The 25597-nt window shown below is 43.4% G+C and overlaps 1 pseudogene; it reads left to right on the plus strand.

Annotated features, from left to right (window-relative positions):
• Positions 1-5516: 5516 nt before the first annotated feature.
• LOC141257871 (uncharacterized) overlaps positions 5517-25597 on the plus strand; it is an 80835-nt pseudogene continuing 60754 nt past the window's right edge.

Consider the following 25597-nt stretch of genomic DNA (forward strand, 5'->3'; position numbering starts at 1 on the left):
TGGGGGCCGTATTCCCAGACCCGCTCCTGTATCCCGCTGCAGTGTCGGTCTCCTTCGTACACTCAGTTCCAGTCTGAACTCTCTCCTATCCTTTACCTGTTTTGCCTCTATGTCCGTTCCTTTCCTTTTTCTGCAGAGTCTGAACTCGTACCTAACTCCTGCTTGATGTCTCTGTACTCCCGTTTGTGAGTTTCTGGTCCACTCGCTACTTCACTGCAAGTACCCTGTGGGTATCTGGCTCTGCCTTTCCCTTCCTGTCTGTTCCGTGTGTACAGAGCCCTGTCCGTCCTGCTCTGACTCCTTGCTCACTGCTCCGGCAGCCTTGCTCCGCTCTGACCCTTTTGCTCACTGCTCCGGCAGCCTTGCTCCGCTCTGACCCTTTTGTTCACTGCTCCGGCAGTCCTGTCCTGCCCTGCTTCTGCCCACTGCTCCGGCAGTCCTGTCCTGCCCTGCTTCTGCCCGCTGCTCCGGCAGTCCTGTCCTGCCCTGCTTCTGCCCGCTGCTCCGGCAGTCCTGTCCTGCCCTGCTTCTGCCCGCTGCTCCGGCAGTCCTGTCCTGCCCTGCTTCTGCCCGCTGCTCCGGCAGTCCTGTCCTGCCCTGCTTCTGCCCGCTGCTCCGGCAGTCCTGTCCTGCCCTGCATCTGCCCGCTGCTCCGGCAGTCCTGTCCTGCCCTGCTTCTGCCCGCTGCTCCGGCAGTCCTGTCCTGCCCTGCTTGTGCTCGCTGCTCCTGCAGCCCCGTCCTGCTCTGTTCTTGCCCACCGCTTTGGGCGTTCCCTCTCTGCTGTGGTTGTCTACCGCATCTGCGGTTCTGTGACCCAGTCTGTACTGGGTCTTAACCTTTCTGTGCTCCAGCCCGTCCTTTCGGCCAGTACCTCCCTGCCTGCATACTCGCCTGTATCCACCCATCTGCATACCTGCCGTGTTTGCTTACATCCACCAGTCTGTGCCAGCCTAACCTGCCTGTTCCAGTAATCTCAGTGTGGGTCAACCCCCGTGTCCGGAGTTTGACCTGGAGTAGCACCTGGTCCCTCTGCCCGGTTTCTCCCTGGTGCACTGGCGTCGTATGCCGTCGTGCCACCTTGGTCGGATCGGCCAGATACTTAGTCACGCCCCTCCAGGCACTCTCCGGTCCATGGTCCAGTGGAACCACAACACCCGCACACGCCAGTCAGTCCGGGCGTGTGCATAACAGTAGGGATATCTGAGACGTGGCTGGACGAGAGCCATGACTGGGCAGTTAATTTACAGGGCTATAGTCTGTTCAGAAATGACCGTACAAACAAGCGAGGGGGGAGGGGGTGTTTATATGTAAAATCATCCTTAAAACCCATTTTGTGTGAGAATATATGTGAATCTAATGAAAATGTAGAGTCCCTGTGGGTGGAGATAAGGGGAGGGGGGAAAAAAAAAATAAATTAATGATAAGGGTTTGTTATAAGTCTCCAAAAATAATGGAAGCAGCGGAGAATATCCTCGTAAAGCAAATAGATGAAGCAGCGACTCAAGGAGAAGTCATTATTATGGGGGACTTCAACTACCCTGAAATACATTGGGGGACAGAAACCTGTTGTACAAGCAAAGGTAATAGGTTTTTGACAACTATGAGAGACAATTACCTTTCACAACTGGTTCAGGACCCAACAAGAAGGGGGGCACTGCTAGACCTAATATTAACCAACAGACCAGACCGCATATCAAATATACGAGTTGGGGGTCACTTGAGTAATAGTGATCACAAAATAATACGTTTTCATGTATCCTTTAATAAGATGTGTAGTAGAGGGGTTACAAGGACTCTAAACTTCAGGAAGGCAAATTTCCAACGGTTGAGAGATGATCTTAGTGCAATAAACTGGGACGATATCCTGAGACATAAAACTACACAAAGCAAATGGGAGACATTTATAGACATCCTGAATAGGACCTGTGCACAATATATACCCTATGGGAATAAACATGCTAGAAATAGGAGGAAACCACTATGGCTAAATAGAGCTGTAAGGGGTGCAATAAGTGACAAAAAGAAAGCATTTAGAGAACTAAAGCAAGTAGGTAGTGATGAGGCATTAAATAAATACAGAAAATTAAATAAATTCTGTAAAAACCAAATCAAGGCAGCAAAGATTGAGGCAGAGAGAATCATTGCCAGAGAAAGTAAAAATAATCCCAAAATATTCTTTAACTACATAAATAGTAAAAAACTAAAAAATGATAGTGTTGGCCCCCTTAAAAATAGTCTTGGTGAAATGGTGGATGAGGATGAGGAAAAAGCCAATATGCTAAATGATTTTTTTGCAACAGTATTTACACAAGAAAATCGCATGACAGAAAACCTGATCAGTGATAACAAACATTCTCCATTAAATGTCACTTGCTTCACCCAGCAGGAAGTACGGCGGCGTCTAAAAACCACTAAAGTTGACAAATCCCCGGGCCCGGATGGGATACACCCGCGAATACTGCAGGAATTAAGTAACGTCATAGATAGACCATTATTTTTAATCTTTAAAGATTCCATAATAACAGGGTCTGTACCACAGGACTGGCGTATAGCAAATGTGGTGCCAATATTCAAAAAGGGGACAAAAACCGAACCTGGAAATTATAGGCCGGTAAGCTTAGCCTCTACTGTGGGTAAAATCCTGGAGGGTTTCCTAAGAGATGCTATACTAGAGTATCTGAAGAAGAATAACCTCATGACCCAATATCAACATGGGTTTACGAGGGACCGTTCCTGTCAAACTAATCTGATCAGTTTTTATGAGGAGGCAAGTTCTGGACTGGACCAAGGAAATGCAGTGGATGTTGTGTATATGGACTTTTCAAAAGCTTTTGATACGGTTCACACAAAAGGTTAATACATAAAAGGAGAACAATGAGAATAGGGGAAAATATATGTACCCTATTTTTCGGACTATAAGACGCACTTTTTTCCTCCAAAATTTTGGCCAGTGTCAGGCAGCTGCTGCAAAGGCAAATAAAATAATGGGATGCATTAAAAGAGGCCTAGATGCTCATGAGGAGAATATAATTTTCCCTCTATACAAGTCATTAGTGCGACCACACTTAGAATACTGTGTACAGTTCTGGTCTCTGGTGTATAAGAAAGACATAGCTGAACTAGAGCGGGTGCAGAGAAGAGCGACCAAGGTTATTAGAGGACTGGGGGGTCTACAATACCAAGACAGGTTATTAGAGGACTGGGGGGTCTGCAATACCAAGACAGGTTATTAGAGGACTGGGGGGTCTGCAATACCAAGACAGGTTATTAGAGGACTGGGGGGTCTGCAATACCAAGACAGGTTATTAGAGGACTGGGGGGTCTGCAATACCAAGACAGGTTATTAGAGGACTGGGGGGTCTGCAATACCAAGACAGGTTATTAGAGGACGGGGGGGTCTGCAATACCAAGACAGGTTATTAGAGGACTGGGGGGTCTGCAATACCAAGACAGGTTATTAGAGGACTGGGGGGTCTGCAATACCAAGACAGGTTATTAGAGGACTGGGGGGTCTGCAATACCAAGACAGGTTATTAGAGGACTGGGGGGTCTGCAATACCAAGACAGGTTATTACACTTGGGGTTATTTAGTTTGGAAAAACGAAGGCTTAGGGGTGATCTTATTACTATGTACAAGTATATGAGGGGACAGTACAAAGACCTGTCTACTGATCTTTTTACTCTGAGACGGGGACAAGGGGGCATCTTCTACGTCTGGAGGAAAGAAGGTTTAATCATAATCACAGACGAGGATTCTTTACTGTAAGAGCAGTGAGACTATGGAGCTCTCTGCCGCATGATGTTGTAATGAGTGATTCACTACTAACATTTAAGAAGGGCCTGGATGTATAATATTGCAGGTTATATATACTAGATTCCTTGATAGGACGTTGATCCAGGGAACTAGTCTGATTGTCGTATGGAGTCGGGAAGGAATTTTTTTCCCCAATGTGGAGCTTAGTGTTTGCCACATGGTTTTTTTTTGCCTTCCTCTGGATCAACATGTTAGGCTATGGGGTGAACTAGATGGACTTAGTCTTCCTTCAACCTTAAAAACTATGTTAATATGACACAGTAATCAAGACAGTCTGCGATACCCTGCAACCATCTGGTGGGAGTTATATTGTACACAATGTTAAAAGATTGTGGTTTCTGAATCCACCAAGCTGTGTCACTCATCATTACCGTGTAACCACCAAGCTGTGTCACTCATCATTACCGTGTAACCACCAAGCTCTGTCACTCATCATTACCGTGTAACCACCAAGCTCTGTCACTCATCATTACCGTGTAACCAACAAGCTCTGTGCCTTAACTCCGCTGTGTAACCATAAAGCTCTGTATCACCGAATCACCAATCTCTTTGCCTTCACTCTACTTTGTTAGCTACTAGCTTACCAAGCTCTTGCCTCAGTTCTGGTGTGGCTCAAAATTAACTAGCTTACAAAATGCAAAATCCATCCCTTAAATATACTTGACTATCCACGTCCCAGGCTGTAGTGCTAGCTCATGTACCTAGTGCAATATCCACAAACTTTCTCAGCTTTTAGCAAAATGGAATGAGGAGAGAGATTCATCCAGGTCTCAGGTCATCTACTCATTGTATCACCCTAAAAACATCATAATGTAAAGCTGTGCAATATAAAACATCTCAACTTTATAAGCAGATTGACAGTGGAGAGTGCAGGAGACTCCCACAACATACAGTTATTAAGGTAAAATGGGCAAACATCATCAAAAATAAATGAGTCTCATAAGAGTAGGAACGTACCTGAGGATACTGATATAGTCCACACAAGCTTCCCATGGAAACGGACAAGGAGGAAAGTCTATGTCCTACTATACCGGCCAATTTACCACTTTGGTAACTGTAATTTGGGGTCATTGCCATCCTCCCTGAAATAATACTCAGCAGGCTCAGGAGAGCGTTCCTGTCCAATGTGCAAGTAGCAAAGACTGTGTAACCCAAGGTAACGTTCGGTAAAATGTCCTTTCTGTTGTTTATCTCTTCTATGGCAAAGAGGAAAGCCAGGAGATGTCGGAAGTATTTTAGAGACGGCCTGCAACATACAACACCCAAAAAAGACAGAAATGTGAATGGTCGATTTATCAACAACAGAATGAGGTGAGCGGATATGCCAGACTGACCCGACCACCTCCTGTATATTGGGAATCGGCAATATGAATGGTTATGTTGGTGGAGAATGCAAAGGGAGTACTGATATATAAGCATAAACGGAGGGAGGTTATGGCTAACCACTTACATGATCAGCTGAAAGCTCATCGACTGGTGGACATGGAGTAATTTGGCTTAGGCCCATCTTCTTCTTTATGATATCATGCAAAAACAAGAGTGCGGAAGTGGAAAAAATCGCCTTTTAATCTCAACTTGAGCACTAGCCAATGTAAGACAGCGCAAATGAAGGTGGGAAACCAGACATTTTTCTGGGGGGGGATTGGTAACCCAAACTGAGATGCTTCTATTGAGGAGGACAGATCATCCAGTATCCCCAGTATGAAGGTGAAGAAAAAACTACAACAGATGAACCTTCATAGTGAGAAAAGCTTTGTAAGACGATTGTTGGATATTATTATACGAGTGATTGACTGATCGCAATTTAATGAGCGGATTCATTATAATACAAGTGGTATACGTGAACTTGTGCAGCACTTCAAAAATACTACAGCCTCTCGGAGACTGGAACAAAGTGGAACAAGAGCGACAAACAGCTAAACGACTTGAAGGAAGGTAGTGACTGGTCATCTTGTGCACCTTTGTGAAAAACTTTACCATACTTACAGTGGCTTGTGAAACTATTCAATCCCTTGGCTTTTTACCTGTTTTGTTACATTATAACTAGTGTTTAAATATTTTTATAATCCGATTGTGTGTGTGATGCATCAACACTAAATAGTCTAATTTGGTGAAGTGAGAAAAATAAGGGTATAATTTAAATTAATGGGATCAAATAACTAAAAATTGGCATGTGCATATGTATTCACCCATTTTGCTATGAAGCCACTAACAATTTCTGGTGCAAGCAATTAAGTCCCATGCTTAGTGTCAGGACCTCGATCTGTCACATGTCGAGGCTGCAACACCATTAACAAGAGGCACCACTAACCAAACCACACCATGAAGACTAAGGAGATCTCCAAACAACACCATGAAGACCAATGGGATCTCCAAACAACAACATGAAGACAAAGGAGATCTCCAAACAACACCATGAAGACCAAGGAGATCTCCAAACAACACCATGAAGACAAAGGAGATCTCCAAACAACACCATGAAGACTAAGGAGATCTCCAAACAACACCATGAACACCAATGGGATCTCCAAACAACACCATGAAGACAAAGGAGATCTCCAAACACCATGAAGACCAAGGAGATCTCCAAACAACACCATGAAGACCAAGGAGATCCCCAAACAACACCATGAAGACCAAGGAGAACTCCAAACAACACCATGAAGACCAAGGAGATTCCCAAACAATACCATGAAGACCAAGGAGATCTCCAAACAATCGAAGGACAAAGTTGTTGAGAAGTACTATTTAGGGTTGGGTTATAAATAAAAATATCTCAATATCTGATGATCCCCCTGAGCACCATCAAATCCATCATCAAATGGAAAGAACATGGTGCCACAAGAAACCTGCAGAGAGAGGGCCACTCTCACAGTAATATAGGCTATACATGAGGTATGTATGTCTGTCCCATTAATATAGGCTGGATGTGAGGTCTGTGTTTCTCTCCCAGTAATACAGGCTGGATGTGAGGTTTATGTGTCTCTCACTGTGATATAGGTTGCATTTGAAGTCTGAATGTCTGACTCAGTAATATAGGCTGGATGTGAGCTCTGTTGTATCTCCGAGTAATATAGGCTGGATGTGAGCTCTGGTGTATCTCCGAGTAATATAGGCTGCATGTGAGGTCTGTGTGTCTCTCCCAGTAATATTGGCTGGATGTGAGGTTTATGTATCTCTCACAGTGATATAGGTTGTATATGATGTCTGAATGTCTGTCCCAGTAATATAGGCTGGCTGTGAGCTCTGTTGTATCTCCATGTAATATAGGCTGGATGTGGGGTCAATGTGTGCCTCTCAGTAATATTGGTTGGATGTGTGGTCTATGTGTGCCTCTCAGTAATATTGGTTGGATGTGTGGTCTATGTGTGCCTCTCAGTAATATTGGTTGGATTTGTGGTCTAAGTGTGCCTTTCCATAATATTGGTTGGATGTGTGATCTATGCTTGCCCCTCAGTAATATTGGTTGGATGTGTGGTCTATGAGTGCCTCTCAGTAATATTGGTTGGATGTGTGGTCTATGTGCGCCTCTCAGTAATACTGGTTGGATTCGTGGTCTATGTGTGCCTCTCAGTAATATTGGTTGGATGTGTGGTCTATGAGTGCCTCTCGGTAATATTGGTTGGATGTGTGGTCTATGTGCGCCTCTCGGTAATATTGGTTGGATTCGTGGTCTATGTGTGCCTCTCAGTAATATTGGCTTGATGTGTGGTCTATGTGTGCCTCTCAGTAATATTGGTTGGATGTGTGGTCTATGTGTGCCTCTCAGTAATATTGACTTGATGTGTGGTCTATGTGTGCCTCTCAGTAATATTGGTTGGATGTGTGGTCTATGTGTGCCTCTCAGTAATATTGGTTGGATGTGTGGTCTATGCGTGCCTCTCAGTAATATTGGCTTGATGTGTGGTCTATGTGTGCCTCTCAGTAATATTGGTTGGATGTGTGGTCTATGTGTGCCTCTCAGTAATATTGGTTGGATGTGTGGTCTTTGTGTGCCTCTCAGTAATATTGGTTAGATGTGTGGTCTATGTGTGCCTCTCAGTAATATTGGTTGGATGTGTGGTCTTTGTGTGCCTCTCAGTAATATTGGTTAGATGTGTGGTCTATGTGTGCCTCTCAGTAATATTGGTTGGATGTGTGGTCTATGTGTGCCTCTCACTAATATTGGCTTGATGTGTGGTCTATGTGTGCCTCTCAGTAATATTGGTTGGATGTGTGGTCTATGTGTGCCTCTCAGTAATATTGGTTGGATGTGTGGTCTATGTGTGCCTCTCAGTAATATTGGTTGGATGTGTGGTCTATGTGTGCCTCTCAGTAATATTGGTTAGATGTGTGGTCTATGTGTGCCTCTCAGTAATATTGGTTGGATGTGTGGTCTATGTGTGCCTCTCAGTAATATTGGCTTGATGTGTGGTCTATGTGTGCCTCTCAGTAATATTGGTTGGATGTGTGGTCTATGTGTGCCTCTCAGTAATATTGGTTAGATGTGTTGTCTATGTGTGCCTCTCAGTAATATTGGCTTGATGTGTGGTCTATGTGTGCCTCTCAGTAATATTGGTTGGATGTGTGGTCTATGTGCGCCTCTCAGTAATATTGGCTTGATGTGTGGTCTATGTGTGCCTCTCAGTAATATTGGTTGGATGTGTGGTCTATGTGTGCCTATCAGTATTATTGGTTAGATATGTGGTCTATGTGTGCCTTTCAGTAATATTGGTTGGATGTGTGGTCTATGTGTGCCTCTTACTAATATTGGCTTGATGTGTGGTCTATGTGTGCCTCTCAGTAATATTGGTTGGATGTGTGGTCTATGTGTGCCTCTCAGTAATATTGGTTGGATGTGTGGTCTATGTGTGCCTCTCAGTAATATTGGCTTGATGTGTGGTCTATGTGTGCCTCTCAGTAATATTGGTTGGATGTGTGGTCTATGTGTGCCTCTCAGTAATATTGGTTAGATGTGTGGTCTATGTGTGCCTCTCAGTAATATTGGCTTGATGTGTGGTCTATGTGTGCCTCTCAGTATTATTGGTTGGATGTGTGGTCTATGTGTGCCTCTCAGTAATATTGGTTGGATGTGTGGTCTATGTGTGCCTCTCAGTAATATTGGTTAGATGTGTGGTCTATGTGTGCCTCTCAGTAATATTGGTTGGATGTGTGGTCTATGTGTGCCTCTCAGTAATATTGGCTTGATGTGTGGTCTATGTGTGCCTCTCAGTAATATTGGTTGGATGTGTGGTCTATGTGTGCCTCTCAGTAATATTGGTTAGATGTGTTGTCTATGTGTGCCTCTCAGTAATATTGGCTTGATGTGTGGTCTATGTGTGCCTCTCAGTAATATTGGTTGGATGTGTGGTCTATGTGCGCCTCTCAGTAATATTGGCTTGATGTGTGGTCTATGTGTGCCTCTCAGTAATATTGGTTGGATGTGTGGTCTATGTGTGCCTATCAGTATTATTGGTTAGATATGTGGTCTATGTGTGCCTTTCAGTAATATTGGTTGGATGTGTGGTCTATGTGTGCCTCTTACTAATATTGGCTTGATGTGTGGTCTATGTGTGCCTCTCAGTAATATTGGTTGGATGTGTGGTCTATGTGTGCCTCTCAGTAATATTGGTTGGATGTGTGGTCTATGTGTGCCTCTCAGTAATATTGGCTTGATGTGTGGTCTATGTGTGCCTCTCAGTAATATTGGTTGGATGTGTGGTCTATGTGTGCCTCTCAGTAATATTGGTTAGATGTGTGGTCTATGTGTGCCTCTCAGTAATATTGGCTTGATGTGTGGTCTATGTGTGCCTCTCAGTATTATTGGTTGGATGTGTGGTGTATGTGTGCCTCTCAATAATATTGGTTGGATGTGTGGTCTATGTGTGCCTCTCAGTAATATTGGTTAGATGTGTAGTCTATGTGTGCCTCTCAGTAATATTGGTTGGATGTGTAGTCTATGTGTGCCCCTCAGTAATATTGGCTTGATGTGTGGTCTATGTGTGCCTCTCAGTAATATTGGTTGGATGTGTGGTCTATGTGTGCCACTCAGTAATATTGACTTGATGTGTGGTCTATGTGTGCCTCTCAGTAATATTGGTTGGATGTGTGGTCTATGTGTGCCTCTCAGTAATATTGGTTAGATGTGTGGCCTATGTGTGCCTCTCAGTAATATTGGTTGGATGTGTGGTCTATGTGTGCCTTTCAGTAATATTGGTTGGATGTGTGGACTATGTGTGCCTCTCAGTAATATTGGCTTGATGTGTGCTCTATGTGTGCCTCTCAGTAATATTGGTTGAATGTGTGGTCTATGTGTGCCTCTCAGTAATATTGGTTGGATGTGTGGTCTTTGTGTGCCTCTCAGTAATATTGGTTAGATGTGTGGTCTATGTGTGCCTCTCAGTAATATTGGTTGGATGTGTGGTCTATGTGTGCCTCTCACTAATATTGGCTTGATGTGTGGGCTACGTGTGCCTCTCAGTAATATTGGTTGGATGTGTGGTCTATGTGTGCCTCTCAGTAATATTGGTTGGATGTGTGGTCTATGTGTGCCTCTCAGTAATATTGGTTGGATGTGTGGTCTATGTGTGCCTCTCAGTAATATTGGTTAGATGTGTGGTCTATGTGTGCCTCTCAGTAATATTGGTTGGATGTGTGGTCTATGTGTGCCTCTCAGTAATATTGGCTTGATGTGTGGTCTATGTGTGCCTCTCAGTAATATTGGTTGGATGTGTGGTCTATGTGTGCCTCTCAGTAATATTGGTTAGATGTGTTGTCTATGTGTGCCTCTCAGTAATATTGGTTGGATGTGTGGTCTATGTGTGCCTCTCAGTAATATTGGTTGGATTTGTGGTCTAAGTGTGCCTTTCCATAATATTGGTTGGATGTGTGATCTATGCTTGCCCCTCAGTAATATTGGTTGGATGTGTGGTCTATGAGTGCCTCTCAGTAATATTGGTTGGATGTGTGGTCTATGTGCGCCTCTCAGTAATACTGGTTGGATTCGTGGTCTATGTGTGCCTCTCAGTAATATTGGTTGGATGTGTGGTCTATGAGTGCCTCTCGGTAATATTGGTTGGATGTGTGGTCTATGTGCGCCTCTCGGTAATATTGGTTGGATTCGTGGTCTATGTGTGCCTCTCAGTAATATTGGCTTGATGTGTGGACTATGTGTGCCTCTCAGTAATATTGGTTGGATGTGTGGTCTATGTGTGCCTCTCAGTAATATTGACTTGATGTGTGGTCTATGTGTGCCTCTCAGTGTTATTGGTTAGATGTGTGGTCTATGTGTGCCTCTCAGTAATATTGGTTGGATGTGTGGTCTATGTGTGCCTCTCAGTGTTATTGGTTAGATGTGTGGTCTATGTGTGCCTCTCAGTAATATTGGTTGGATGTGTGGTCTATGTGTGCCTCTCAGTAATATTGGTTGGATGTGTGGTCTATGCGTGCCTCTCAGTAATATTGGCTTGATGTGTGGTCTATGTGTGCCTCTCAGTAATATTGGTTGGATGTGTGGTCTATGTGTGCCTCTCAGTAATATTGGTTGGATGTGTGGTCTTTGTGTGCCTCTCAGTAATATTGGTTAGATGTGTGGTCTATGTGTGCCTCTCAGTAATATTGGTTGGATGTGTGGTCTTTGTGTGCCTCTCAGTAATATTGGTTAGATGTGTGGTCTATGTGTGCCTCTCAGTAATATTGGTTGGATGTGTGGTCTATGTGTGCCTCTCACTAATATTGGCTTGATGTGTGGTCTATGTGTGCCTCTCAGTAATATTGGTTGGATGTGTGGTCTATGTGTGCCTCTCAGTAATATTGGTTGGATGTGTGGTCTATGTGTGCCTCTCAGTAATATTGGTTGGATGTGTGGTCTATGTGTGCCTCTCAGTAATATTGGTTAGATGTGTGGTCTATGTGTGCCTCTCAGTAATATTGGTTGGATGTGTGGTCTATGTGTGCCTCTCAGTAATATTGGCTTGATGTGTGGTCTATGTGTGCCTCTCAGTAATATTGGTTGGATGTGTGGTCTATGTGTGCCTCTCAGTAATATTGGTTAGATGTGTTGTCTATGTGTGCCTCTCAGTAATATTGGCTTGATGTGTGGTCTATGTGTGCCTCTCAGTAATATTGGTTGGATGTGTGGTCTATGTGCGCCTGTCAGTAATATTGGCTTGATGTGTGGTCTATGTGTGCCTCTCAGTAATATTGGTTGGATGTGTGGTCTATGTGTGCCTATCAGTATTATTGGTTAGATATGTGGTCTATGTGTGCCTTTCAGTAATATTGGTTGGATGTGTGGTCTATGTGTGCCTCTTACTAATATTGGCTTGATGTGTGGTCTATGCGTGCCTCTCAGTAATATTGGTTGGATGTGTGGTCTATGTGTGCCTCTCAGTAATATTGGTTGGATGTGTGGTCTATGTGTGCCTCTCAGTAATATTGGCTTGATGTGTGGTCTATGTGTGCCTTTCAGTAATATTGGCTTGATGTGTGGTCTATGTGTGCCTCTCAGTAATATTGGTTAGATGTGTGGTCTATGTGTGCCTCTCAGTAATATTGGCTTGATGTGTGGTCTATGTGTGCCTCTCAGTATTATTGGTTGGATGTGTGGTGTATGTGTGCCTCTCAGTAATATTGGTTGGATGTGTGGTCTATGTGTGCCTCTCAGTAATATTGGTTAGATGTGTAGTCTATGTGTGCCTCTCAGTAATATTGGTTGGATGTGTGGTCTATGTGTGCCCCTCAGTAATATTGGCTTGATGTGTGGTCTATGTGTGCCTCTCAGTAATATTGGTTGGATGTGTGGTCTATGTGTGCCACTCAGTAATATTGACTTGATGTGTGGTCTATGTGTGCCTCTCAGTAATATTGGTTGGATGTGTGGTCTATGAGTGCCTCTCAGTAATATTGGTTGGATGTGTGGTCTATGTGCGCCTCTCAGTAATACTGGTTGGATTCGTGGTCTATGTGTGCCTCTCAGTAATATTGGTTGGATGTGTGGTCTATGAGTGCCTCTCGGTAATATTGGTTGGATGTGTGGTCTATGTGCGCCTCTCGGTAATATTGGTTGGATTTGTGGTCTATGTGTGCCTCTCAGTAATATTGGCTTGATGTGTGGACTATGTGTGCCTCTCAGTAATATTGGTTGGATGTGTGGTCTATGTGTGCCTCTCAGTAATATTGACTTGATGTGTGGTCTATGTGTGCCTCTCAGTGTTATTGGTTAGATGTGTGGTCTATGTGTGCCTCTCAGTAATATTGGTTGGATGTGTGGTCTATGTGTGCCTCTCAGTGTTATTGGTTAGATGTGTGGTCTATGTGTGCCTCTCAGTAATATTGGTTGGATGTGTGGTCTATGTGTGCCTCTCAGTAATATTGGTTGGATGTGTGGTCTATGCGTGCCTCTCAGTAATATTGGCTTGATGTGTGGTCTATGTGTGCCTCTCAGTAATATTGGTTGGATGTGTGGTCTATGTGTGCCTCTCAGTAATATTGGTTGGATGTGTGGTCTTTGTGTGCCTCTCAGTAATATTGGTTAGATGTGTGGTCTATGTGTGCCTCTCAGTAATATTGGTTGGATGTGTGGTCTTTGTGTGCCTCTCAGTAATATTGGTTAGATGTGTGGTCTATGTGTGCCTCTCAGTAATATTGGTTGGATGTGTGGTCTATGTGTGCCTCTCACTAATATTGGCTTGATGTGTGGTCTATGTGTGCCTCTCAGTAATATTGGTTGGATGTGTGGTCTATGTGTGCCTCTCAGTAATATTGGTTGGATGTGTGGTCTATGTGTGCCTCTCAGTAATATTGGTTGGATGTGTGGTCTATGTGTGCCTCTCAGTAATATTGGTTAGATGTGTGGTCTATGTGTGCCTCTCAGTAATATTGGTTGGATGTGTGGTCTATGTGTGCCTCTCAGTAATATTGGCTTGATGTGTGGTCTATGTGTGCCTCTCAGTAATATTGGTTGGATGTGTGGTCTATGTGTGCCTCTCAGTAATATTGGTTAGATGTGTTGTCTATGTGTGCCTCTCAGTAATATTGGCTTGATGTGTGGTCTATGTGTGCCTCTCAGTAATATTGGTTGGATGTGTGGTCTATGTGCGCCTCTCAGTAATATTGGCTTGATGTGTGGTCTATGTGTGCCTCTCAGTAATATTGGTTGGATGTGTGGTCTATGTGTGCCTATCAGTATTATTGGTTAGATATGTGGTCTATGTGTGCCTTTCAGTAATATTGGTTGGATGTGTGGTCTATGTGTGCCTCTTACTAATATTGGCTTGATGTGTGGTCTATGTGTGCCTCTCAGTAATATTGGTTGGATGTGTGGTCTATGTGTGCCTCTCAGTAATATTGGTTGGATGTGTGGTCTATGTGTGCCTCTCAGTAATATTGGCTTGATGTGTGGTCTATGTGTGCCTTTCAGTAATATTGGCTTGATGTGTGGTCTATGTGTGCCTCTCAGTAATATTGGTTAGATGTGTGGTCTATGTGTGCCTCTCAGTAATATTGGCTTGATGTGTGGTCTATGTGTGCCTCTCAGTATTATTGGTTGGATGTGTGGTGTATGTGTGCCTCTCAGTAATATTGGTTGGATGTGTGGTCTATGTGTGCCTCTCAGTAATATTGGTTAGATGTGTAGTCTATGTGTGCCTCTCAGTAATATTGGTTGGATGTGTGGTCTATGTGTGCCCCTCAGTAATATTGGCTTGATGTGTGGTCTATGTGTGCCTCTTAGTAATATTGGTTGGATGTGTGGTCTATGTGTGCCACTCAGTAATATTGACTTGATGTGTGGTCTATGTGTGCCTCTCAGTAATATTGGTTGGATGTGTGGTCTATGTGTGCCTCTCAGTAATATTGGTTGGATGTGTGGTCTATGTGTGCCTCTCAGTAATATTGGTTAGATGTGTGGCCTATGTGTGCCTCTCAGTAATATTGGTTGGATGTGTGGTCTATGTGTGCCTTTCAGTAATATTGGTTGGATGTGTGGACTATGTGTGCCTCTCAGTAATATTGGCTTGATGTGTGCTCTATGTGTGCCTCTCAGTAATATTGGTTGAATGTGTGGTCTATGTGTGCCTCTCAGTAATATTGGTTGGATGTGTGGTCTTTGTGTGCCTCTCAGTAATATTGGTTAGATGTGTGATCTATGTGTGCCTCTCAGTAATATTGGTTGGATGTGTGGTCTATGTGTGCCTCTCACTAATATTGGCTTGATGTGTGGGCTACGTGTGCCTCTCAGTAATATTGGTTGGATGTGTGGTCTATGTGTGCCTCTCAGTAATATTGGTTGGATGTGTGGTCTATGTGTGCCTCTCAGTAATATTGGTTGGATGTGTGGTCTATGTGTGCCTCTCAGTAATATTGGTTAGATGTGTGGTCTATGTGTGCCTCTCAGTAATATTGGTTGGATGTGTGGTCTATGTGTGCCTCTCAGTAATATTGGCTTGATGTGTGGTCTATGTGTGCCTCTCAGTAATATTGGTTGGATGTGTGGTCTATGTGTGCCTCTCAGTAATATTGGTTAGATGTTTTGTCTATGTGTGCCTCTCAGTAATATTGGTTAGATGTGTGGTCTATGTGTGCCTCTCAGTAATATTGGTTGGATGTGTGGTCTATGTGTGCCCCTCAGTAATATTGGCTTGATGTGTGGTCTATATGTGCCTCTCAGTAATATTGGTTGGATGTGTGGTCTATGTGTGTCTCTCACTAATATTGGCTTGATGTGTGGTCTATGTGTGCCTCTCAGTAATATTGGTTGGATGTGTGGTCTATGTGTGCCTCTCAGTAATATTGGTTGGATGTGTGGTCTATGTGTGCCCCTCAGTGATATTGGCTTGATGTGTGGTCTATGTGTGCCTCTCAGTAATATTGGTTGGATGTGTGGTCTATGTGTGCCTCTCAGTAATATTGGTTGGATGTGTGGTCTATGTGTGCCCCTCAGTAATATTGGTTGGATGTGTGGTCTGTGTGTGCCTCTCAGTAATATTGGTTGGATGTGTGGTCTATGTGTGCCTCTCAGTAATATTGGCTTGATGTGTGGTCTATGTGTGCCTCTCAGTAATATTGGTTGGATGTGTGGTCTATGTGTGCCTCTCAGTAATATTGGTTAGATGTGTGGTCTATGTGTGCCTCTCAGTAATATTGGTTAGATGTGTGGTCTATGTGTGCCTCTCAGTAATATTGGCTTGATTTGTGGTCTATGTGTGCCTCTCACTAATATTGGCTTGATGTGTGGTCTATGTGTGCCTCTCAGTAATATTGGTTGGATGTGTGGTCTATGTGTGCCTCTCAGTAATATTGGCTTGATGTGTGGTCTATGTGTGCCTCTCAGTAATATTGGTTAGATGTGTTTTCTATGTGTGCCTCTCAGTAATATTGGCTTGATGTGTGGTCTATGTGTGCCTCTCAGTAATATTGGTTGGATGTGTGGTCTATGTGTGCCTCTCACTAATATTGGCTTGATGTGTGGGCTACGTGTGCCTCTCAGTAATATTGGTTGGATGTGTGGTCTATGTGTGCCTCTCAGTAATATTGGTTGGATGTGTGGTCTATGTGTGCCTCTCAGTAATATTGGTTGGATGTGTGGTCTATGTGTGCCTCTCAGTAATATTGGTTAGATGTGTGGTCTATGTGTGCCTCTCAGTAATATTGGTTGGATGTGTGGTCTATGTGTGCCTCTCAGTAATATTGGCTTGATGTGTGGTCTATGTGTGCCTCTCAGTAATATTGGTTGGATGTGTGGTCTATGTGTGCCTCTCAGTAATATTGGTTAGATGTTTTGTCTATGTGTGCCTCTCAGTAATATTGGTTAGATGTGTGGTCTATGTGTGCCTCTCAGTAATATTGGTTGGATGTGTGGTCTATGTGTGCCCCTCAGTAATATTGGCTTGATGTGTGGTCTATATGTGCCTCTCAGTAATATTGGTTGGATGTGTGGTCTATGTGTGTCTCTCACTAATATTGGCTTGATGTGTGGTCTATGTGTGCCTCTCAGTAATATTGGTTGGATGTGTGGTCTATGTGTGCCTCTCAGTAATATTGGTTGGATGTGTGGTCTATGTGTGCCCCTCAGTAATATTGGTTGGATGTGTGGTCTGTGTGTGCCTCTCAGTAATATTGGTTGGATGTGTGGTCTATGTGTGCCTCTCAGTAATATTGGCTTGATGTGTGGTCTATGTGTGCCTCTCAGTAATATTGGTTGGATGTGTGGTCTATGTGTGCCTCTCAGTAATATTGGTTAGATGTGTGGTCTATGTGTGCCTCTCAGTAATATTGGTTAGATGTGTGGTCTATGTGTGCCTCTCAGTAATATTGGCTTGATGTGTGGTCTATGTGTGCCTCTCACTAATATTGGCTTGATGTGTGGTCTATGTGTGCCTCTCAGTAATATTGGTTGGATGTGTGGTTTATGTGTGCCTCTCAGTAATATTGGCTTGATGTGTGGTCTATGTGTGCCTCTCAGTAATATTGGTTAGATGTGTTTTCTATGTGTGCCTCTCAGTAATATTGGCTTGATGTGTGGTCTATGTGTGCCTCTCAGTAATATTGGTTGGATGTGTGGTCTATGTGTGCCTCTCAGTATTATTGTTTGGATGTGTGGTCTATGTGTGCCTCTCAGTAATATTGGTTGGATGTGTGGTCTATGTGTGTCTCTCACTAATATTGGCTTGATGTGTGGTCTATGTGTGCCTCTCAGTAATATTGGTTGGATGTGTGGTCTATGTGTGCCTCTCAGTAATATTGGTTGGATGTGTGGTCTATGTGTGCCCCTCAGTAATATTGGCTTGATGTGTGGTCTATGTGTGCCTCTCAGTAATATTGGTTGGATGTGTGGTCTATGTGTGCCTCTCAGTAATATTGGTTGGATGTGTGGTCTATGTGTGCCCCTCAGTAATATTGGTTGGATGTGTGGTCTGTGTGTGCCTCTCAGTAATATTGGTTGGATGTGTGGTCTATGTGTGCCTCTCAGTAATATTGGCTTGATGTGTGGTCTATGTGTGCCTCTCAGTAATATTGGTTAGATGTGTTTTCTATGTGTGCCTCTCAGTAATATTGGCTTGATGTGTGGTCTATGTGTGCCTCTCAGTAATATTGGTTGGATGTGTGGTCTATGTGTGCCTCTCAGTATTATTGTTTGGATGTGTGGTCTATGTGTGCCTCTCAGTAATATTGGTTGGATGTGTGGTCTATGTGTGCCTCTCAGTAATATTGGTTAGATGTGTGGTCTATGTGTGCCTCTCAGTAATATTGGTTTGATGTGTGGTCTATGTGTGCCTCTCAGTAATATTGGCTTGATGTGTGGTCTATGTGTGCCTCTCAGTAATATTGGTTGGATGTGTGGTCTATGTGTGCCTCTCAGTAATATTGGTTAGATGTGTTGTCTATGTGTGCCTCTCAGTAATATTGGCTTGATGTGTGGTCTATGTGTGCCTTTCAGTATTATTGGTTGGATGTGTGGTCTATATGTGCCTCTCAGTAATATTGGTTGGATGTGTGGTCTATGTGTGGCTCTCACTAATATTGGCTTGATGTGTGGTCTATGTGTGCCTCTCAGTAATATTGGTTGGATGTGTGGTCTATGTGTGCCTCTCAGTAATATTGGTTGGATGTGTGGTCTATGTGTGCCTCTCAGTAATATTGGTTGGATGTGTGGTCTATGTGTGCCTCTCAGTAATATTGGTTGGATGTGTGGTCTATGTGTGCCTCTCAGTAATATTGGTTGGATGTGTGGTCTATGTGTCCCTCTCAGTAATATTGGTTGGATGTGCTGTCTATGTGTGCCTCTTAGTAATATTGGTTGGATGTGTGGTCTATGTGTGCCTTTCAGTAATATTGGTTGGATGTGTGGTCTATGTGTGCCTCTCAGTAATATTGGTTGGATGTGTGGTCTATGTGTGCCTCTCAGTAATATTGGTTGGATGTGTGGTCTATGTGTGCCTCTCAGTAATATTGGATGGATATGTGGTCTATGTGTGCCTCTCAGTAATATTGGTTGGATGTGCTGTCTATGTGTGCCTCTCAGTAATATTGGTTGGATGTGTGGTCTATGTGTGCCTCTTAGTAATATTGGTTGGATGTGTGGTCTATGTGTGCCCCTCAGTAATATTGGTTGGATGTGTGGTCTGTGTGTGCTTCTCAGTAATATTGGTTGGATGTGTGGTCTATGTGTGCCTCTCAGTAATATTGGCTTGATGTGTGGTCTATGTGTGCCTCTCAGTAATATTGGTTGGATGTGTGGTCTATGTGTGCCTCTCAGTAATATTGGTTAGATGTGTGGTCTATGTGTGCCTCTCAGTAATATTGGTTAGATGTGTGGTCTATGTGTGCCTCTCAGTAATATTGGCTTGATGTGTGGTCTATGTGTGCCTCTCACTAATATTGGCTTGATGTGTGGTCTATGTGTGCCTCTCAGTAATATTGGTTGGATGTGTGGTCTATGTGTGCCTCTCAGTAATATTGGCTTGATGTGTGGTCTATGTGTGCCTCTCAGTAATATTGGTTAGATGTGTTTTCTATGTGTGCCTCTCAGTAATATTGGCTTGATGTGTGGTCTATGTGTGCCTCTCAGTAATATTGGTTGGATGTGTGGTCTATGTGTGCCTCTCAGTATTATTGTTTGGATGTGTGGTCTATGTGTGCCTCTCAGTAATATTGGTTGGATGTGTGGTCTATGTGTGCCTCTCAGTAATATTGGTTAGATGTGTGGTCTATGTGTGCCTTTCAGTAATATTGGTTGGATGTGTGGTCTATGTGTGCCTCTTACTAATATTGGCTTGATGTGTGGTCTATGTGTGCCTCTCAGTAATATTGGTTGGATGTGTGGTCTATGTGTGCCTCTCAGTAATATTGGTTGGATGTGTGGTCTATGTGTGCCTCTCAGTAATATTGGCTTGATGTGTGGTCTATGTGTGCCTCTCAGTAATATTGGTTGGATGTGTGGTCTATGTGTGCCTCTCAGTAATATTGGTTAGATGTGTGGTCTATGTGTGCCTCTCAGTAATATTGGCTTGATGTGTGGTCTATGTGTGCCTCTCAGTATTATTGGTTGGATGTGTGGTCTATGTGTGCCTCTCAGTAATATTGGTTGGATGTGTGGTCTATGTGTGCCTCTCAGTGTTATTGGTTAGATGTGTAGTCTATGTGTGCCTCTCAGTAATATTGGTTGGATGTGTGGTCTATGTGTGCCCCTCAGTAATATTGGCTTGATGTGTGGTCTATGTGTGCCTCTCAGTAATATTGGTTGGATGTGTGGTCTATGTGTGCCACTCAGTAATATTGACTTGATGTGTGGTCTATGTGTGCCTCTCAGTAATATTGGTTGGATGTGTGGTCTATGTGTGCCTCTCAGTAATATTGGTTGGATGTGTGGTCTATGTGTGCCTCTCAGTAATATTGGTTAGATGTGTGGCCTATGTGTGCCTCTCAGTAATATTGGTTGGATGTGTGGTCTATGTGTGCCTTTCAGTAATATTGGTTGGATGTGTGGTCTATGTGTGCCTCTCAGTAATATTGGCTTGATGTGTGGTCTATGTGTGCCTCTCAGTAATATTGGTTGGATGTGTGGTCTATGTGTGCCTCTCAGTAATATTGGTTGGATGTGTGGTCTATGTGTGCCTCTCAGTAATATTGGTTAGATGTGTGGTCTATGTGTGCCTCTCAGTAATATTGGTTGGATGTGTGGTCTATGTGTGCCTCTCACTAATATTGGCTTGATGTGTGGTCTATGTGTGCCTCTCAGTAATATTTGTTGGATGTGTGGTCTATGTGTGCCTCTTAGTAATGTAGGTTGGATGTGTGGTCTATGTGTGCCTCTCAGTAATATTGGCTTGATGTGTGGTCTATGTGTGCCTCTCAGTAATATTGGTTGGATGTGTGGTCTATGTGTGCCTCTCAGTAATATTGGTTGGATGTGTGGTCTATGTGTGCCTCTCAGTAATATTGGTTGGATGTGTGGTCTATGTGTGCCTCTCAGTAATATTGGTTAGATGTGTGGTCTATGTGTGCCTCTCAGTAATATTGGTTTGATGTGTGGTCTATGTGTGCCTCTCAGTAATATTGGCTTGATGTGTGGTCTATGTGTGCCTCTCAGTAATATTGGTTGGATGTGTGGTCTATGTGTGCCTCTCAGTAATATTGGTTAGATGTGTTGTCTATGTGTGCCTCTCAGTAATATTGGCTTGATGTGTGGTCTATGTGTGCCTCTCAGTATTATTGGTTGGATGTGTGGTCTATATGTGCCTCTCAGTAATATTGGTTGGATGTGTGGTCTATGTGTGGCTCTCACTAATATTGGCTTGATGTGTGGTCTATGTGTGCCTCTCAGTAATATTGGTTGGATGTGTGGTCTATGTGTGCCTCTCAGTAATATTGGTTGGATGTGTGGTCTATGTGTGCCTCTCAGTAATATTGGTTAGATGTGTGGTCTATGTGTGCCTCTCAGTAATATTGGTTGGATGTGTGGTCTATGTGTGCCCCTCAGTAATATTAGCTTGATGTGTGGTCTATATGTGCCTCTCAGTAATATTGGTTGGATGTGTGGTCTATGTGTGCCTCTCACTATTATTGGCTTGATGTGTGGTCTATGTGTGCCTCTCAGTAATATTGGTTGGATGTGTGGTCTATGTGTGCCTCTCAGTAATATTGGTTGGATGTGTGGTCTATGTGTGCCCCTCAGTAATATTGGCTTGATGTGTGGTCTATGTGTGCCTCTCAGTAATATTGGTTGGATGTGTGGTCTATGTGTGCCTCTCAGTAATATTGGTTGGATGTGTGGTCTATGTGTGCCCCTCAGTAATATTGGTTGGATGTGTGGTCTATGTGTGCCTCTCAGTAATATTGGTTGGATGTGTGGTCTATGTGTGCCTCTCAGTAATATTGGTTGGATGTGTGGTCTATGTGTGCCTCTCAGTAATATTGGCTTGATGTGTGGTCTATGTGTGCCTCTCAGTAATATTGGTTGGATGTGTGGTCTATGTGTGCCTCTCAGTAATATTGGTTGGATGTGTGGTCTATGTGTGCCTCTCAATAATATTGGTTAGATGTGTGGTCTATGTGTGCCCCTCAGTAATATTGGTTGGATGTGTGGTCTATGTGTGCCTTTCAGTAATATTGGTTGGATGTGTGGTCTATGTGTGCCTCTCAGTAATATTGGTTGGATGTGTGGTCTATGTGTGCCTCTCAGTAATATTGGCTTGATGTGTGGTCTATGTGTGCCTCTCAGTAATATTGGTTGGATGTGTGGTCTATGTGTGCCTCTCAGTAATATTGGTTGGATGTGTGGTCTATGTGTCCCTCTCAGTAATATTGGTTGGATGTGCTGTCTATGTGTGCCTCTTAGTAATATTGGTTGGATGTGTGGTCTATGTGTGCCTCTTAGTAATATTGGTTGGATGTGTGGTCTATGTGTGCCTTTCAGTAATATTGGTTGGATGTGTGGTCTATGTGTGCCTCTCAGTAATATTGGTTGGATGTGTGGTCTATGTGTGCCTCTCAGTAATATTGGTTGGATGTGTGGTCTTTGTGTGCCTCTCAGTAATATTGGATGGATATGTGGTCTATGTGTGCCTCTCAGTAATATTGGTTGGATGTGCTGTCTATGTGTGCCTCTCAGTAATATTGGTTGGATGTGTGGTCTATGTGTGCCTCTTAGTAATATTGGTTGGATGTGTGGTCTATGTGTGCCTCTCAGTAATATTGGTTTTATGTGAGATCTATGTGCTTTTTTAAGCAATATTGAATAAAAAAAACATCCCACACACCTTTAGTATTAAATTGAATATTTAAGTGTACAAATCTGTGGACTCTATACAAACATATATATATACACTATGCGTCAGCACACTGCGATTAATGAATACATAAATTCCTCTACTGACATACACTACCGTTCAAAAGTTTGGGGTCATTTAGAAATTTCATTATATTTGAAAGAAAAGCACTTTTTTTTTCAATAAAGCCAACATTAAATGAATCAGAAATACCCTCTATACATTGTTAATGTGGTAAATGACTATTCTAGCTGCAAACATCTTGTTTTTATTGCAATATCTACATAGGTGTATAGACTCCCATTTCCAACAACCACCGCTCCAGTGTTTTAATGGTACATTGTGTTTGCTAACTGTGTAAGAAGGCTAATGGATGTTTAGAAAACCCTAGAAAACCCTTGCACAAGTATGTTAGCCCAGCTGAAAATGGTTTGGCTGATTTGAGAAGCGATAACATTGACCTTCCTTTGAGCTAGTTGAGAATCTGGAGCATTACATTTGTTTGTTCTATGAAACTCTGAAAATGGCCAGAAAAAGAGAACTTTCAAGTGAAACTCGACAGTCTATTCTTGTTCTTAGAAATGAAGGTTATTCCATGCGAGAAGTTGCCAAGAAACTGAAGATTTCCTACAACGGTGTGTACTACTCCCTTCAGAGGAGAGCACAAACAGGCTCTAACCAGAGTAGAAAGAGAAGTGGGAAGCCGCGCTGCACAACTGAGCAACAAGACAAGGACATTAGAGTCTCTAGTGTGAGAAATTGACTCCTCACAGCTCCTCAACTGGCAGCTTCATAAAATAGTACACGCAAAACGCCAGTGTCAACGTCTACAGTGAAGAGGCGACTCCGGGATGCTGGCCTTCAGGGCAAAGTGGCAAAGAAAAGCCATATCTGAGACTGGCTTCTAAAAGGAAAGGATTAATATGGGCAAAAGAACACAGACATTGGACAGAGGAAGATTGGAAAAAAGTTTTATGGACAGACGAATCAAAGTTTGAGGTGTTTTGGATCACACAGAAGAACATTTGTGAGACGCAGAACAACTGAAAAGATGCTGGAAGAGTGCCTGACGCCATCTGTCAAGCATGGTGGAGGTAATGTGATGGTTTAGGGTTGCTTTGGTGCTGGCAAAGTGGGAGATTGGTACAAGGTAAATGGGATTTTGAATAAGGAAGGCTATCACTCCATTTTGCAACGCCATGCCATACCCTGTGGACAGCGCTTGATTGGAGCCAATTTCATCCTACAACAGGACAATGATCCAAAGCACACCTCCAAATTATGCATGAACTATTTAGGGAAGAAGCAGGCAGTTGGTATTCTATCTGTAATGGAGTGGCCAGCGCAGTCACCAGATCTCAACCCCATTGAGCTGTTGTGGGAGCAGCTTGACCGTATGGTACGCAAAAAGTGCCCATCAAGCCAATCCAACTTGTGGAGGGGCTTCAGGAAGCATGGGGTGAAATGTCTCAAGATGACCTCAGCAAATTAACAGCTAGAAGGTCTGCAATGCTGGAATTGCTGCAAAGGAGCATTCTGTGACCAAAGCAAAGTGTGAAGGAGAAAATTATTCTAATAAAAGTTATTATTTCTAACCTTGTCAATGTCTGGACGATATTTTCTAATCATTATGCAACTCATTTGATAAATAAAAGTATCATGGAAAACACTAAATTGTCTGGGTGACCCCAAACTTTTGAGCGGTAGTGTACGGTGAGGGAAATAATTATTTGATCCCTTGCTGTTTTTGTAAGTTTGCCCACTGATAAAGACATGAACATCCTATAATTTTAAGGGTAGGTTAATTTTAACATTGAGAGATAGAATATCCCCCAAAAAATCAAGAAAATCACATTGTATAAATTAGATAATAATTTATTAGGTAATAATGGCACAGCAGGGGCGTGCCGCGTCTGTGTCGCCCCTGCCTCATCATTACTAGCAGACACAGCCGCACAGTGCACTGCGCGAGGTCATGTCTGAAGTGCTGGCAATCAAGCAGCGCCAGAGGTCCTGCGGAGGTGCTGGGGGAGCGGCCTGGGCCCGACGGCGAGTGGGCCCCCGCTGATGGTCCAGGGCCATGTCTGTGAGGAGCTGGACGAGACACAGGCCGGGGGCAGGTTAGCGAGGCTTGTCGCCAGATTCCCCAATCCCCATATTAAAAATAATTCTAATGTGTCTGTGTGTATGTCAGTGTGTATGACTGTGTATATATATTTATGTCTGTTTTATGTGTTTTTAAGAATGTGTTCAGATATGTACTGTAGGGTTTTGTACTCACTCAGCTGCGGTTGAGGTTGGCACACAAAGCGTTTTCGTCAGAGAATCCAGGCTGGTTTATTTTGATAGCATAAACCGCTCATTAAGAAAACCCAAAACAGCCTTTTCCGGCACAAAAAAAAGATAGAACCAAACTCAAAATAACAAGTCCATATACAGCTGTTTAAATGAAGTGCTTTTCCTGAACTTCCGCAGGTCTGAGCAGCTCATGCAAGGTCCTGCTCACACAACACACAGACAGACTGAGACCGGCGCAGCTGTCTTAAATCAGACCTTCCAAGACCTGGACTGGAGGTAAGTGAGCAGCTGATCCCCCACCAGCTCTTTTAGCTGCTCGTAAAACCCGGCCCTATAATCTGGGCTCATTAAACGCCATCTCAGCACTATGTGTGCTGGAGCCTGCTTTTCCTGTGTGGATGACCATGGGAAGTGCATTATACTGTGTGGATGACCATGGGGAGTGCATTATACTGCGTGGAGGACCATGGGGAGTGCATTATACAGTATGGAGGACCATGGCTAGTGTCTTATACTGTGTGGAGGACCATGGCGATTGTCTTATACTGTGTGGAGGACCATGGTGAGTGTCTTATATTGTGTGGCGGACTATGACGACTGTCTGATACTATGTGGAGGACCATGGCGAGTGTCTTATACTGTGTGGAGGACCATGGCGAGTGTCTTATACTGTGTGGAGGACCATGGGTAGCATCTTATACTGAGTGGAGGACCATAGGGAGTGCATTATACTTTGTG

The sequence above is a fragment of the Phyllobates terribilis genome, unplaced genomic scaffold (genome assembly GCF_046119375.1).
Source record: "Phyllobates terribilis strain yellow unplaced genomic scaffold, ASM4611937v1 Scaffold_3__8_contigs__length_932513732, whole genome shotgun sequence".
Taxonomy (NCBI): Eukaryota; Metazoa; Chordata; class Amphibia; order Anura; family Dendrobatidae; genus Phyllobates; species Phyllobates terribilis.